Here is a 16,747-nt window from a genome sequence, read left to right as displayed (position 1 = left end):
CAATGAATATCACTTCGCGGTCTGCTTTGCGCTTGCAAGTTTCAGATTTACTGCAATACACCCATGCTTGGACGGGCAAAAGGCTAGTAAACAAATAATCCCCTCGCCCGCTCCCCACCACGATATCACACAATGATATAGTACTTCCTTGTACAGTATACCCAATAAAGACCAAATCTAATCCCCATGATAGGTAAATTGATATACATAGAGCTTGCCGGCGATAGGTCTAAACCACGAACTATGAACTCGTGATATTCAAGGGTCTCCCGTATTTGGAGTTTGCATGTTCTCCCCATGGTCACGTATCCTTTTCTCCAGGTCCTCCGGTTTTTTTCTCGACATCTAAAAACATACGTTGAGATGACTGCTATGAATTTTCACATAAGCCACCTCGTTGAGCAATCATATGTGGCCAGGCTGCTTCTGGAAAAGAGCTATATATCTCAGTGGGCCTTACCTCGTCAAATAAAAATAGGTTGCTTACAGGAGTTGAATGGATTGCCACATCACAGGGATGTGAGGAATCGCAGCATGGAGAGGGCTTCATCCAGCAGTGGATTGAGTGTTCTCGTTGAAACGTATTTAATATTTCTCTGATGTTCTTTTAGTCTCGTGCTGATCATTCGTCCTGTTTGCCCAACATAACATTTGCCACAAGTGCAGTTAATCCTGTACAAACCTTCTGTTGATAGCTTAGGTAATACATATTTTATACCAGAAGTCGAGTTCAAGAAACATAAGTACGTTTTTATTTCAACTGAAATGTGTATATACATATATAAATATACATGTCCATACAACCACGTCTCAATGTCTATGTCTGGGAGAACACGCTAGTTTCTCCCTCTGTGGAGTCTCCACCACTTTTCTTTCTTCTTGTTTCCCAGCTCCTCGTCTTGGTGCTCCTTCCCTCTGTCTCCTCCTCGTTTATTCTCCTCTTCATCTTTCTCCAGCTGCCGTGTGCAGCACATGAAGCTCCAAATTGCCCAATGCCAGAAACTGTTCTTTCTCTCTCCCTTAGTAGATGGGATGTGCTTAATCTCTTTCTTCTCTTCCTGAACACTCTCTGCCCTCCAAGGTTGCTCACATCTTCCTTCCTCATTCACCACTTCCTGCTTTGTATCGTCTTCAATCGTGTCGACCTCCTTCAGCTCTACCTCATTTGCCTCTAACTCAATAGCTCCTACTTCTTTTGCCTCTACCTCTATTGCCTCTACATCATTCGCCTCTACCAAAATCGCCTCACTCTCCTCCACCTCAATAGCCCCTACCTCCACTTCTACCTCAATCACCTCTACGTCATTCACCTCTAACTCATTCGACTCTACCTCCATAACCACCTCCTGCTTGGCCTCTCCCTCAATCTCCTCTACCTCTTTTGCCACTTCCTGGATGGCATCTACTTCATATGCCTCAACCTCATTTGCCCCTTCCCGCTTTATCTCCTCCACCACGTTCTCAACTTTTTTTGCCATTTCCTGTTTGGCCTTTAGCTCATTTGTGTCTACCTCATTGATCAACACCTGCATGGCCTTTTCTTCGATCGTGTCGACCTGAATTGCCTTGACCTGTTTCACCAATTCCTGCTTTGTATCTCTCTCAATCCCTTCTACGACATTGGCCACAACCTCTTTCACCACTTCCTGCTTGGCCACTGCATCTACCTCAATTACCGCTACCTCTACCTCACTCGCCACTTCCTTCTTGGGCTCTACATCATTCCCCTCTCCCTCAATCTCGTTTTCCTTCATCTCTTCTACTTCCCGAACTTTCATCTCAGTACTTCGTAGCTTCCTATTCCTATGCTTCCTCTGAACACCATCCTCTCCCTCTTTCTTTGTCTCCACAACATTATCAACTTTCTTAGCCACTTCCAGTTTGGCTATTCCCTCATTCCCATCTACCTCACTTGCCTCTACCTCTTTCCCTAAGTCCTCCTTGGCATCTCTCTCAATCCCTTCTATGACATTGGCCACTACCTCTTTCACAAATTCCTGTGTGGCCACTGCATCTACCTCAATCACCGCTACCTCATTTGCCTCTACCTCACTCGCGACTTCCTTCTTGGGTTCTCCATCATTCCCCTCTCTCTCAATCTCATTTTCCTTCATCTCTTCTACTTCCCGAACTTTCATCTCAATCTTTCGTAGCTTCCTATTCCTACGTTTCCTCTGAACACAATCCTCTCCCTCTTTCTTTGTCTCCACAATATTCTCAACTTTCTCCGCTACTTCCTGTTTGGCCATTCCCTCATTCCGATCGACCTCATTTGGCTCTACCTCTTCTGCTAATACCTGTTTTGCATCTCTCTCAATACCCTCTATGACATTGGCTGCTATATCTTTCACCACTTCCTGCTTGGCCACTGCTTCTACCTCAATCACCGCTACCTCTGCCTCATTCGCTAATTCCCGCTTGCCAACTCCTTCTAATACCTCTACCTTATTCAACTCTACCTCATTCATCACATCCTCCAAAGCCACTGCTTCAATCATCTCTACCTCAATTGTCCCAACCTCCACCACTTCCTGCATGGGCTCTCCCTCACTCCTCCCTCTCTCAGCCACCTCTTCTTTCACTGTCTCAAGAACTTTCTTCTTGTTCTTGTGTTTCTTCCTATTCCTACGTTTCCTCTGAACACCATCCTCTCCCTCTTTCTTTGTCTCCACAACATTATCGACTTTCTTAGCCACTTCCTGTTTGGCTATTCCCTCATTCCCATTTACCTCACTTGCCTCTACCTCTTTCCCTAAGTTCTCCTTGGCATCTCTCTCAATCCCTTCTACGACATTGGCCACTACCTCTTTCACAAATTCCTGTGTGGCCACTGCATCTACCTCAATCACCGCTACCTCTACCTCACTCGCCACTTCCTTCTTGGGCTCTCCATCATTCCCCTCTCCCTCAATCTCATTTACCTTCATCTCTTCTACTTCCCGCACTTTCATCTCAGTCCTTCGTAGCTTCCTATTCCTACGTTTCCTCTGAACACCATCCTCTCCCTCTTTCTTTGTCTCCACAACATTCTCAACTTTCTCCGCCACTTCCTGTTTGGCCATTCCCTCATTCCCATCGACCTCATTTGGCTCTACCTCTTCTGCTAATACCTGTTTTGCATCTCTCTCAATCCCCTCTATGACATTGGCCGCTATATCTTTCACCACTTCCTGCTTGGCCACTGCTTCTACCTCAATCACCGCTACCTCTGCCTCATTCGCTAATTCCCGCTTGCCATCTTCTAACACCTCTACCTTATTCAACTCTACCTCATTCATCACATCCTCCAAAGCCACTGCCTCAATCATCTCTACCTCAATCGTCCCAACCTCCACCACTTCCTGCATGGGCTCTCCCTCACTCCTCCCTCTCTCAGCCACCTCTTCTTTCACTGTCTCAAGAACTTTCTTCTTGTTCTTGTGTTTCTTCCTATTCCTACGTTTCCTCTGAACACCATCCTCTCCCTCTTTCTTTGTCTCCACAACATTATCAACTTTCTTAGCCACTTCCTGTTTGGCTATTCCCTCATTCTCATTTACCTCACTTGCCTCTACCTCTTTCCCTAAGTTCTCCTTGGCATCTCTCTCAATCCCTTCTACGACATTGGCCACTACCTCTTTCACAAATTCCCGTGTGGCTACTGCATCTACCTCAATCACCGCTACCTCTACCTCATTTGCCTCTACCTCACTCGCCACTTCCTTTTTGGGTTCTCCATCATTCCCCTCTCTCTCAATCTCGTTTTCCTTCATCTCTTCTACTTCCCGAACTTTCATCTCAATCCTTCGTAGCTTCCTATTCCTACGTTTCCTCTGAACACAATCCTCTCCCTCTTTCTTTGTCTCCACAATATTCTCAACTTTCTCCGCCACTTCCTGTTTGGCCATTCCCTCATTCCGATCGACCTCATTTGTCTCTACCTCTTCTGCTAATACCTGTTTTGCATCTCTCTCAATCCCCTCTATGACATTGGCTGCTATATCTTTCACCACTTCCTGCTTGGCCACTGCTTCTACCTCAATCACCGCTACCTCTGCCTCATTCGCTAATTCCCGCTTGTCATCTCCTTCTAATACCTCTACCTTATTCAACTCTACCTCATTCATCACATCCTCCAAAGCCACTGCCTCAATCATCTCTACCTCAATCGTCCCAACCTCCACCACTTCCTGCATGGGCTCTCCCTCACTCCCCTCTCTCTCAGCCACCTCTTCTTTCACTGTCTCCAGAACTTTCTCCTTGTTCTTGTGTTTATTCCTATTCCTACGTTTCCTCTGAACACCATCCTCTCCCTCTTTCTTTGTCTCCACAACATTATCAACTTTCTTAGCCACTTCCTGTTTGGCTATTCCCTTATTCCCATTTACCTTACTTGCCTCTAACTCTTTCCCTAAGTTCTCCTTGGCATCTCTCTCAATCACTTCTCCGACATTGGCCACTACCTCTTTCACAAATTCCTGTGTGGCCACTGCATCTACCTCAATCACCGCTACCTCTAACTCATTTGCCTCTACCTCACTCGCCACTTCCTTCTTGGGTTCTCCATCATTCCCCTCTCTCTCAATCTCATTTTCCTTCATCTCTTCTACTTCCCGAACTTTCATCTCAATCCTTCGTAGCTTCCTATTCCTACGTTTCCTCTGAACACAATCCTCTCCCTCTTTCTTTGTCTCCACAATATTCTCAACTTTCTCCGCCACTTCCTGTTTGGCCATTCCCTCATTCCGATCGATCTCATTTGGCTCTACCTCTTCTGCTAATACCTGTTTTGCATCTCTCTCAATCCCCTCTATGACATTGGCTGCTATATCTTTCACCACTTCCTGCTTGGCCACTGCTTCTACCTCAATCACCGCTACCTCTGCCTCATTCGCTAATTCCCGCTTGTCATCTTCTTCTAATACCTCTACCTTATTCAACTCTACCTCATTCATCACATCCTCCAAAGCCACTGCCTCAATCATCTCTACCTCAATCGTCCCAACCTCCACCACTTCCTGCATGGGTTCTCCCTCACTCCCCTCTCTCTCAGCCACCTCTTCTTTCACTGTCTCCAGGACTTTCTTCTTGTTCTTGTGTTTCTTCCTATTCCTACGTTTCCTCTGAACACCATCCTCTCCCTCTTTCTTTGTCTCCACAACATTATCAACTTTCTTAGCCACTTCCTGTTTGGCTATTCCCTCATTCCCATTTACCTCACTTGCCTCTACCTCTTTCCCTAAGTTCTCCTTGGCATCTCTCTCAATCACTTCTACGACATGGGACACTACCTCTTTCACAAATTCCTGTGTGGCCACTGCATCTACCTCAATCACCGCTACCTCTACCTCATTTGCCTCTACCTCACTCGCCACTTCCTTCTTGGGTTCTCCATCATTCCCCTCTCTCTCAATCTCGTTTTCCTTCATCTCTTCTACTTCCCGAACTTTCATCTCAATCCTTCGTAGCTTCCTATTCCTACGTTTCCTCTGAACACAATCGTCTCCCTCTTTCTTTGTCTCCACAATATTCTCAACTTTCTCCGCCACTTCCTGTTTGGCCATTCCCTCATTCCGATCGACCTCATTTGGCTCTACCTCTTCTGCTAATACCTGTTTTGCATCTCTCTCAATCCCCTCTATGACATTGGCTGCTATATCTTTCACCACTTCCTGCTTGGCCACTGCTTCTACCTCAATCACTGCTACCTCTGCCTCATTCGCTAATTCCCACTTGTCATCTCCTTCTAATACCTCTACCTTATTCAACTCTACCTCATTCATCACATCCTCCAAAGCCACTGCCTCAATCATCTCTACCTCAATCGTCCCAACCTCCACCACTTCCTGCATGGGCTCTCCCTCACTCCCCTCTCTCTCAGCCACCTCTTCTTTCACTGTCTCCAGGACTTTCTTCTTGTTCTTGTGTTTCTTCCTATTCCTACGTTTCCTCTGAACACCATCCTCTCCCTCTTTCTTTGTCTCCACAACATTATCAACTTTCTTAGCCACTTCCTGTTTGGCTATTCCCTCATTCCCATTTACCTCACTTGCCTCTACCTCTTTCCCTAAGTTCTCCTTGGCATCTCTCTCAATCACTTCTACGACATGGGACACTACCTCTTTCACAAATTCCTGTGTGGCCACTGCATCTACCTCAATCACCGCTACCTCTACCTCATTTGCCTCTACCTCACTCGCCACTTCCTTCTTGGGCTCTCCATCATTCCCCTCTCCCTCAATCTCGTTTACCTTCATCTCTTCTACTTCCCGAACTTTCATCTCAGTCCTTCGTAGCTTCCCATTCCTATGTTTCCTCTTAACACAATCCTGTCCCTCTTTCTTTGTCTCCACAACATTCTCAACTTTCTCCGCCACTTCCTGTTTGACCATTCCCTCATTCCCATCGACCTCATTTGGCTCTACCTCTTCTGCTAATACCTGTTTTGCATCTCTCTCAATCCCCTCTATGACATTGGCCACTATATCTTTCACCACTTCCTGCTTGGCCACTGCTTCTACCTCAATCACCGCTACTTCTGCCTCATTCGCTAATTCCCGCTTGCCATCTCCTTCTAACACCTCTACCTTATTCAACTCTACCTCATTCATCATATCCTCCAAAGCCACTGCCTCAATCATCTCTACCTCAATCGTCCCAACCTCCACCACTTCCTGCATGGGCTTTCCCTCACTCCCCTCTCTCTCAGCCACCTCTTCTTTCACTGTCTCCTCCAGAACTTTCTTCTTGTTCTTATGTTTCTTCCTATTCCCACGTTTTCTCTTCATACCATTTCTCTCCCCCACTTTCTCCATCTCTTCAATCTCGTTCTCAACCTTGTTGCTATTCTGACATGTCTGCTTCACATCCTCATTATTGGTGCTGACTCCTGCCTGCTGCTGCTCTTCTGCCTTTTGCTGCTGCTGCTGCTGCTGGTGGTGGATGATGAAGCGCTTCAGCTCGGTGCTGTTCTGGAATTGCAGCAGCTCCCGCTGATATTTGGCCTGCTGCTGTGCACAATGATCCAGCAGGATCATCTCAAGCTCCAGAATCTGGCGCTTAGCTTCTAGTCTTGTGTCAACGAGGAACCTCTTTCGCTGCCCCTTCGAGCGACGGTCTGGGGAGTCACATGGGGAGGAGAGAGCAGCACCACAATTGATTCGTTAATGGGTATTTGAGTATTTCCTGTATGATAATAGGTTTTTCCCGTTTTTACTGGCAACAAAACAGGTGTTAAGATGTTAAAACACCAAACTGAAACCTTTTACAAGGAATCATGTCTGCATTAACCATGATGCTTGTGGTCAGAATGCAAACAAAAAACATACTCTGATAATATATGCATTGTCCTTGAAACTGATTGGTCCACACCAGGGACAGCTTTCTTTTGAGCCTCGTCTCAAACGGTGTTAGACCAGAGGACGCCAAAAGGCGTATTTCCTGTATGTTATTTTGGTAAAGAAACTTGGCACCATTGACAGGAATCTAACTTAACTTGAGACCGATGTAACAATGATAACACTGTAGGGAGGTCTGGAGGTTGATTCATGTGCCGGAGACACCTCCTCCTCCAAATAACTTCATTAGGATTATGGGCTGGTTGGGGAGGCCATATTAAGTTTGCGAGGTCTGTAAACTCCAGGCCAAACATAGATAAACTTCCGTTATCTCAGAAAAAGTAAGATGGATTGATGGGCAAGCTGTGGAGGTCTGGCTAAATTTATAAGATGTCCATTGTTTCACAAGAGAGAACATGAATTGGATAAGAAATACACTATTAATTCTTATACACTGGTCCATTCATACAATTAGTATATTAGTGGGCTACGTTAGAGAAGATAAAGGGAGGAGAGGAGAAGAGGAGAGTGCCCAAAGGGGCCAGAGAGCCAGGGGCAACCCTAATGTTTATGTTGGCTGGATAGCATGTGCTCCCGTGCATGTGAGGTTGCTCTCAACAGAAGTCATTCCTTGCACGAGAATGGCTGAAACGCTGAGTAACCACTCAGAAGCAGTGGAGACGGTATAGTGGTAAAACAGTGGAGATTTTAAAAGCAAAGTTTAAGATTTGAATTTGTCAATTTATATTGAGCCGATACATATGGCAAGTGAAATTAAGAAGACTTAAAGTGAGTTTTGCAGAAAGAGAGGATACATGTGTGTCTCTTGGAGAAGGAAAGGCATTGCTCAAAACTGTGCTGCAAGGTCACGTGCCATGAATCACATGAGTTTAGAAAAAACGTGACTGTAAACCAACAAGCCTGTGAATAATTATCATGGTGAAGACACCTCTATACGTTGGATACTGAAGGAAATCCATCGTGCTACACATCGTCAAAGCCCGACAACACCTGACATTCGAGAAATAAGTACAATTGCATCGTTCTACACATCGTCAATACCCCACCACATCTGGAAAGTCACCAGCTGCATCAAGCACCTGACTGTTGTATTGTTCAAAAGACACTGTGTGTAACGACTTTACATCCGCCGGCACTGCGGGTTTCTAAACGCCTGCCATGTCACCTTCTCAACACTAGCGTCTGAGACCGTCTGATACAGACTGAAAGCTTATTTCCTTTGTTGCACTGTTTGTCTTTTCATGAATGTCATATTGTGCACTGGGTTATGCCTTATTAACCTAAATTCTGAATTTAGCTATTCATGTATTTCTATTACAGTATCACATATTCTTTGGACCAAGTGTCAATTGCCTATTTGATGACTGGTACTCTGATTCTTTTTTTTTACAAATCAGGGACTTGTTTTAATTAAAATGTGTCTGTGTGTGTGGTTGAACGGTGTAACAAATCCATGCGTTACATGTGTAGTGTTGCAGCGCCGACTTGGTCAAGGCCTATGATACAATCAGTAGGCCAGGGCTCTGGATTGTTACTCGCATTTCCGGAGTCCCTAACCCTCTGCTCACAATCATTAAGGACCTTCACGATGGTGGGCAGGCCCGGATAAAGTTGCGTGCCCGGGAGTCAGAGCAATTTCCTGTTTACAGTGGGGTGCGACAGGGATCTACTCTGGCTGACACATTATTTAGCATCATCTTCGACCACATAGTTCGAGAAGTTTTTTTATGGCTGTACCGGTGGATTTTTTTAATATTTGCTACAGATACAATGGGAGGCTGATTGATGCCTGGGTGAGGTCAAGGGATGGCTCCCTACTGGTCAACCATGTTATGTACACTGATCATTTGGAAGTTGATGCTCACACTGAAAAATAGTTGGAGGTTCTGCTGCTAAGCCTGGAGCGTGTGACAAAGAGGTGGTGCCTTACCATCAGCCCCACCAAAACTAAGCACCCGCCTGAGTATTTTGTGTAATTTAATACTCCGCCCCCTCAACTACTCTTGAGTGATGGGGTAATTGTAGAGAGAAGTTTACGTACCTGGATAGTGTGCTTATGCAAAAATTCTGGTTTGGCAGCAGAGGTCTCACTCCGAATCGGTCAAGTGACATTTTCATCAGCTTCGTAACACTTTGGGGTATCTACCTGGTCTGTCACTCGACACAAAACGCTGGGTCTTCTTGGCCAATGATAGAATAAATAAAAAATCTGAACCAGCTTTACACTTTCAGACTGGCCTGCCTACGATCCACCCTGGGTTTAACTAGGCTGGAATGTGTGAAGAGCTCACAGTGAGCTCCACTGGTGGGCAGGGCTGCATTGCCTGGGTCATGTAGCCTGCTTGCTCAGCCACCGCATGCCCAAGCAGCCTCTGTTTTTCCAGAAAGAGGGGGCTAAATGGGCGTGGCACGGCCTGGAGAAGAGATGGACTGATGCAGTACAGGAGGATACGGAACTAAGTGGACTTGCCAAAGACTGGTACCACTGGTGTCAAGATCTGCCTCTATGGAGGAAGCTCGTGAAGGATGCTTATGGGAAGTTGGTGGCAGTTGCCCTCAAGCAAAAAAGGAGGGTGAGAGGAGTGACGCTCACAACAACAGATGGTGCACTGGATGACTAAAACGCAGCAAGTTGGCACAGTAGGATGCAAAGGTGGTGCGTCTGCCAGTCATCTCAGTCAGTCAACCCATCGCACTGGGGTCTGTCCCCTGATCTCCTGTCGGCAAGCCTTCGACACTTCAACTGGCCTCGGAGTGCACCAGGCCTGGCACAAGCGCCATGGTGACGTCTCCGTCACTTAGTGGCAAATGAGGGCTGTTGTTATCTGAGTCGGTTAGGGGCCTCCCCTAGGTCCTCTCAGCCTCAAATAAGAATCTGATACGGTGTGTAAACATCGCCACTTGGGAGACAAAGACGGACAAGTGTGGTGCTGGCAACCCACCCCTCGTGTGCAGTGCCGGCCGTCATAGGTGCTCACTAACAGCACTTGCTCCAACAGTGTTTCAAGGCTATACACAAGATTTCTGTCTTTGTTTGTGTCTATGTGCAGTGTCTGTATGAGTGGTTGGGAGCAGTTGTGTCTGTGGGGATCGACCTGAGTTCGATTCCCATTCACAACCATCAGTGACTAATAAATAAAACCGGTCGTGTGCCTCCCCTACATCTACTCAAACTTAAAATAGTACCTCGTGCAACGTATAAACATCAACACTGGGGAGACAAAGGCATCCGGATGCGGTGCTGACCACCCACCCCATCATAGGTGCTAACTCGCTAACAGCACTTGACTCAATAGTCTGTTAAGGCTATACGGGGATCTGTCTTTGTATACAGGTGCATGTGTCTGTGTGTATGTCTGTGTGTGGAATTACAGTACTCACTTCCCGTCGGCTTACTCATCTCTCCACCCTGCAACAAAATCACAGCAGCGCACGTGAGACTCTAATCATATCACAGCTTACAACCACCACCACCATCATCATTACCGTCCTCATCATTAAACATTTCGAACAGACACACATTCACATATAGATGTTCTCTCAGATTAATGTTATCCTGATACAGCGCGCGTGTGGATGTACTCACGGAAGATATCGCCTTGAAGGCAGAACGAGAAGTCACGGATGGTCACGTTTTGTTAATAGATTTCGTTAACTGTGTTAATGAAGTGTTCAACCTCACGGATGTTTGTCAATGAGGTTTACCAAGTAATTTAACCGCGTTATCGATGTTCACTGACGACGTTGTCGAAGTGTGCTCCCGAATGCGATCTTTAAGCACACAGAGCGCGCGTCCACCTCCGTCTGTAACGATCGACCGTTGCTAGGAAGTGACGTCACTTGTTAAGGTAGCAAACCCCGGAAACCACGTGGTCCACTGTATCCTCCAGGCCTGATTAGTTACACGACTGTCAAATTTTTACTTTAAACTTTCGTAACTTGCAGGAATTCATAATTTTTGGTTCTTTCGGTAAAGTCACGTAGATAGAAAATAACATTTTAAGTGAAGGAAAAAACCCACGAGGTTTCGGTGGCAACACAAGCGGTCTTCATCACGTGTTGCGATCGAAACGTCGTGGGTTTTTTGCTTTTATTTTAATTTATTTTTATTTTATTGTTATTATTTTCTATCTACGTGACTTTACCTGAAAGAACCAAGAATATAGTAACGATTGTACCCTGGTCGCCACGGATGAAGAGGCCGAGCGGGCTCGGTTCAACTGTTGCCAGGTACCTCCACCACTCAGCTCGCAGCACACACACACACAGTGTCCACTATTTAAAAATCAGGCTAAACTAAACCTTTCTAGAAGTTACTAAAATAATGCTATAAAAACAATGCAACAGTGATCATAAGAAATGTGATTGAAAGTTAACAATAGCGACATATATAACATTACTAAACCTAGCATCCTTCGCTAGCTGCTTGAGTCAATCCATAATAGCAGGAGTAACAATTATGTATGTTGATTAACTGCGAATAACCCAATCAATAACAGATATCCATTGTAATTTACATCAATACATTACCCCCCCCCCGTCTTCGTATCGGATCTGCTTACAAGCGACGACGTCACATTTATCCCCCGTCTACGTCTATTAAAGACCGAAACAGGGGAAGGATTTCACCACAACTCTGGCTGTCACCTGACGAGGCGGGTTGTTGTTGTAGTTACAGGCGAAACGTCACGGTACTTGAATTGTAAATGTTTTGGGTTTACTCTCCAACACACCGATGTGCTGAAATAGTCACTAATTGGCATGTTTTGTTTACGTGACAAACTTGACTAAGATTTACGCGATCTAACTCAAACAAACAAAAACACCCTCTAATAAGTAAATATTTGTATTAATTCCACGAATGGACCTTGGCCTGGGACTGTGCGGATTGAGAAGTTATGGATGCAGCTTCTGTTTGTGCTGCCATCAGAATGACCAACAAATAAATAAATAATACACGGATTGGTGACTACAGTACTAGACCCCCAGTGCTTTTATATTTAAAAGTATATGTGCTTTGTGGTTGCTTTATTGCGCATGTTGTTCATACTGTGTAACACTTGTTTGAACGCAGGTGATGGGGTTGTCCATGTTGGGTGTCATTACAGGCAAAAACAAGCAGCAGTACGAAGACCAGGACGCCGTGGCCGACCATGAGGACGGAAATTGGCCTCGCCCGGTCACAACGTACGACAGCAGTACAGGTTTCCCTCCACACATGCACACACCTACGAGTTTCCCACTACAGAGACGAAGATCCCCCATATAGCCTTAACAGACTGTTGTGGCAAGTGCTGTTCGCAAGCACCAATGAAGGTCGGCATGGTATACCAGGGGGTAGGTGGCCAACACCACAACCGGCCGCTTTTGTCTCCCAAGTGGTGACGTATACACACACTGCTCCAGGTATTCATTTGAGGTTGAGTCGACCCAGGACCAGTTCAGATAAATAATCGTTATTGGTGTTGGCCATGAGCGGGACTCCAACTCGGATGTTTGCGGGGTTCGGAGCGTAGCGTACTATCCACTGCGTCACTGCTACCCTCACATAACGCACACAGAAACAACACACAGGGACCCACATGCACGGACACACAGGGGCCTGCTCAACATTGAAATGTGCAACCCTTGTGTGGCGGCCTGCGTTGAATTTGGGCGTTCATCTCGTCACCCATACAAAAGGTCTCGACACAATCAATGGCAGTCCCCCTTGCCCTGCCTGGCACGCACATCGGCCCAGTCACCCCACGCACAGCGCACACAACGTGCGCGTCGCGTATGCCAAATCATGAGTCGTCCCCGAGTGTCCGGCAAATTGGACCGACTATCCCGGGCCCCGCGCTTCGGGGGAGGCCCCACGTGTAGACATCAGTGTCACATGTAATGCTTCCGGTTTAGTTTGAAGGCATCGGGGGGGGGCCCACGCACCCCCTATGGACGGCCCTGGTCAAAGCACACGGCAGCGCGGAGCACGCGCGTCACGCGCACGGGCCACGTGCGTCACGGGTACGTGACATCTACAAGGCAAGCACCTGCATCGCGTGGTCATCACTTGTAAGGCATGCCCTTTGTGCATGGGACGTGCGTAGTGTGTGCAACACGTGGCACATGTATGTCACACATGCGCATCGCAATGTGATGTCATGTGTACTTGGACATTTGAATCGCATGTAGCTGTCTGGTGGGCAGGACGGATCTACGCGTGGGCAAGTAAGGGGGTGGCTGAGTAAGACTGATACGGAGGCACGTCAAGCCACACACTCACCACACACTCACCGGCACACCCACACACACCACATTCACCGCACACTCACTTACCGGCACACTCGCACACTGGCACTCACTGCATACCCACACACACCACACTCACCACGCACTCACTTACCGGCACAATGACTGCACATTCACACACCGTTCTCACCACGCACTCACTTACCGGCACACTGACTGCACATTCACACACACTCACCGCACACTCACCGCACACTCACCACGCACTCACTTACCGGCACACTGACTACACTTTCACACACACCGAACACTCACCACGCACTCACTTACCGGCACTCTGACTGCACATTCACACACACTCACAGCACACTCACCACGCACTCACTTACCGGCACTCTGACTGCACATTCACACACACTCACTGCACACTCACCATGCACTCACTTACCGGCACACTGACTGCACTTTCACACACACTCACCGCACACTCACCACGCCCTCACTTACCGGCACTCTGAGTGCACATTCACACACACCGCACTCACACCGCATTCACACACACTCACACACACTCACACCACACTCATTCACTCACACACACTCACTCACACACACTCACACACATTTACACACACTCACCGCACACTCACACACACTCACTTACACACACCGCACACACTCACACTCACCGGCACACTCGTGTGCAAGCACACTAGTGAGCTTCCACAAAATGTGCTGCACATTAGTGAGGCCACACACCAGCAGGTTTACACATCAGTGAGCTTACACACTAGTGTGCGCACACACAGACGTAAGCTTACAGATTAGATAGCTTTAACACCAGCTCACCAGTGAGGTGAGCTACACACTGGTGAGTTAACACACCCACCTGTTTGCGTGTGCAAAGCTCTTAACCCTAAAACTAATATATCCCAAATGTCATGGCTAAAGTTATTTTACACACGCACGTGCATACACACGCACGTGCATACACGCATGCGCATATGAAGGCATGCATGCACACATACGTGCACACAAACACACATGCACGCACATGTTTAAACATATACAATTCCATGGCGTTGGACTTGAGACTCCCAGAAGTGGAATCAGGACTCCTGAGTGTGCGATATAGCTCAGTGGGCCTTACTTGGTAAAATTGAAATAATTAATTTAGTTTCAGGATGTAGGGTTCTGAAGATATTTCATCTTTCAGTCCTTTCTGACCGTTTGAGTGTGGGTGAGTGAGTGACAACTACTTATGCATTTTTTATTACAAATACAAGCATTTCCAGCTATTGACATGAAATGTATTAACTCTGGAAGATGATGGTACTACAAGTGGTGGGTAGCGGTAGTGTAGCGTTTAGCACGCTGCGATACGAACCCGGCGACCCGAGTTAAATTATCGCTCATGCCCAACGCAGGTAACGACTCTCTGAACCGGCCATGGGCCTCCCCTAGGTCGACTCAGCCTCAAATGAGTACCTGGTGTGGTGTAAACATCACTACTGGGGAGACAAAGGCGGCCGGGCGTGGTGTTGGCCACCCACCCCTCGTGTGCCATGCTGGCCTTCACAGGTACTTGCTAACAGCACTTGCCCCAACAGTCTATTCGTGCTATACGGGGAGTCTTTGCTTTGATGGTGATGATACAGATGGTGATTGATTATACAGATGGTTAGGATGATGATAATGATACATTTGGTGATGATGGTGGTGATGATGGGACTGTAAGAGTGGTCCTTGAGGATATTTACCGTGTAATATTAAGACACTAATATAAAATGTAATCATTAAAGCACAATATATAACATTTGTGATTTCTGTTGAAAGCATGTGCTTTTAATTGTCACGTGTATTTGTACGTGGTTGTGCATGAATGCACGTGTTTTTTATTTTCTGTATTAGGTGCTTGACGACAGCACTTGGCCCAACAGTCTATATTGGTTGTACAGGAAATCTTTGTGTTTTGATTCATGAATGTTCCATTCACGAAATTTAGTGAAAACGAAATTGACAAATTAAGGATACTTTTCGACTTACGAAATAGGATTTCAGCGGAAACAATATATCACATGGCACGCACCATGAGATCATCAAGCAAGAAGCTGTCATCCATCCACGACAGTGTCACGGTATCCCCATAGTGCAAAAGTAACGCCTCGTCACCTCTCCAGTCATTCCAACATGCAGATCTTTTGGTGAGTTCCTTGAAGATGTTAATTATTTTTGTTTTAAATTGATTATTATTCAACCGTTGTAATATTTGTTCTTTATTATTTTTTGCATTGTGAAATGTTGGTGTTTATTTTGGGTTTATAGTAGAAATGACTGTCTGAAACACATCGCAAGTTTTTCGTATTCAATTAATGGGAAAAGCCATTCCGATTTACGACATTTTGTTTTACGTGCGTTTTTCGAAGAACGCATCCCTTTCGTAAGTAGAGGCATACATGTACAGGAATCCATGGCCAACCGCTAATTTTCCAACCACGAGATTTTAGTAAACACGGATTGACTACTGGACACCTGCTTACTAACCACGAGCATCTCGCTTTGAGTATTCGCGAGTCGCGCCGAGTCGTGAAATCAAAACAACACGATGTACCTTATGGGGGGGGGGGGGGTTCTTGTATTTGTTCTTGTATTTGTACGAGCTGTTGTTTGTTTATGTTACCGATGTTTACGGGGAGCGTTAGTGCAGCGGGTTAGCGAGCTGTACTATGAAGCCATAAATCCTGGTATAATTCCTGCTCATGGCCAACACCAGTGGCAATTATCTGAACCATTTTTGGACCTACCCTCGGCCTCAAATGAGTACTTGGTGCATTGCGAAAACATCAGCACTGGTAGAGACAAACCCCATATGCTGTGCTGGCCTGCATAAGTGCTCATAACGGCACTTACCCAACAGTCTGTTACATGGGGGGATCTTAGTCTTGGCGTGTAAGTGAGAGTTTGTGGACTTTGCATGTGATTCCCCTGTTGTGCACGCGTTTTCTCAGGGTTCTCAGCTTTAAAAAAAGAACAACCAATTCTAACAGTGAGATTTTACTTGCAAATTACTTAAACAGGGATTACACACCGTGGCAACATCGCCCCCTTCTATGAAAGCTGGACAGGACCCTCCTGCAAAAGAGTGAGACTTCCCTGAATAAACAAATGTAGCACGGTAA

General features: G+C 46.4%; 1 long non-coding RNA gene across 1 annotated transcript in view; it reads left to right on the top strand.

Moving 5' to 3' along the window:
* Nucleotides 1-12,448: 12,448 nt before the first annotated feature.
* The window catches only part of LOC142923764 (uncharacterized), a 48,967-nt gene continuing 44,668 nt past the window's right edge, over nucleotides 12,449-16,747 (top strand). The window contains exon 1 of the long non-coding RNA XR_012940827.1: nucleotides 12,449-12,524. This is a non-coding gene — a long non-coding RNA (uncharacterized LOC142923764). The remainder of the gene's footprint in view (nucleotides 12,525-16,747) is intronic.

Source organism: Petromyzon marinus, unplaced genomic scaffold (genome assembly GCF_048934315.1).
Source record: "Petromyzon marinus isolate PM22_M1 ecotype Great Lakes invasive population unplaced genomic scaffold, UKy_Petmar_22M1.pri1.0 PM_Scaffold_7, whole genome shotgun sequence".
Classification (NCBI taxonomy): Eukaryota; Metazoa; Chordata; class Hyperoartia; order Petromyzontiformes; family Petromyzontidae; genus Petromyzon; species Petromyzon marinus.
Note: the sequence above shows the minus strand (reverse complement) of the source record. Positions and strands in the feature narration are given on the sequence as shown.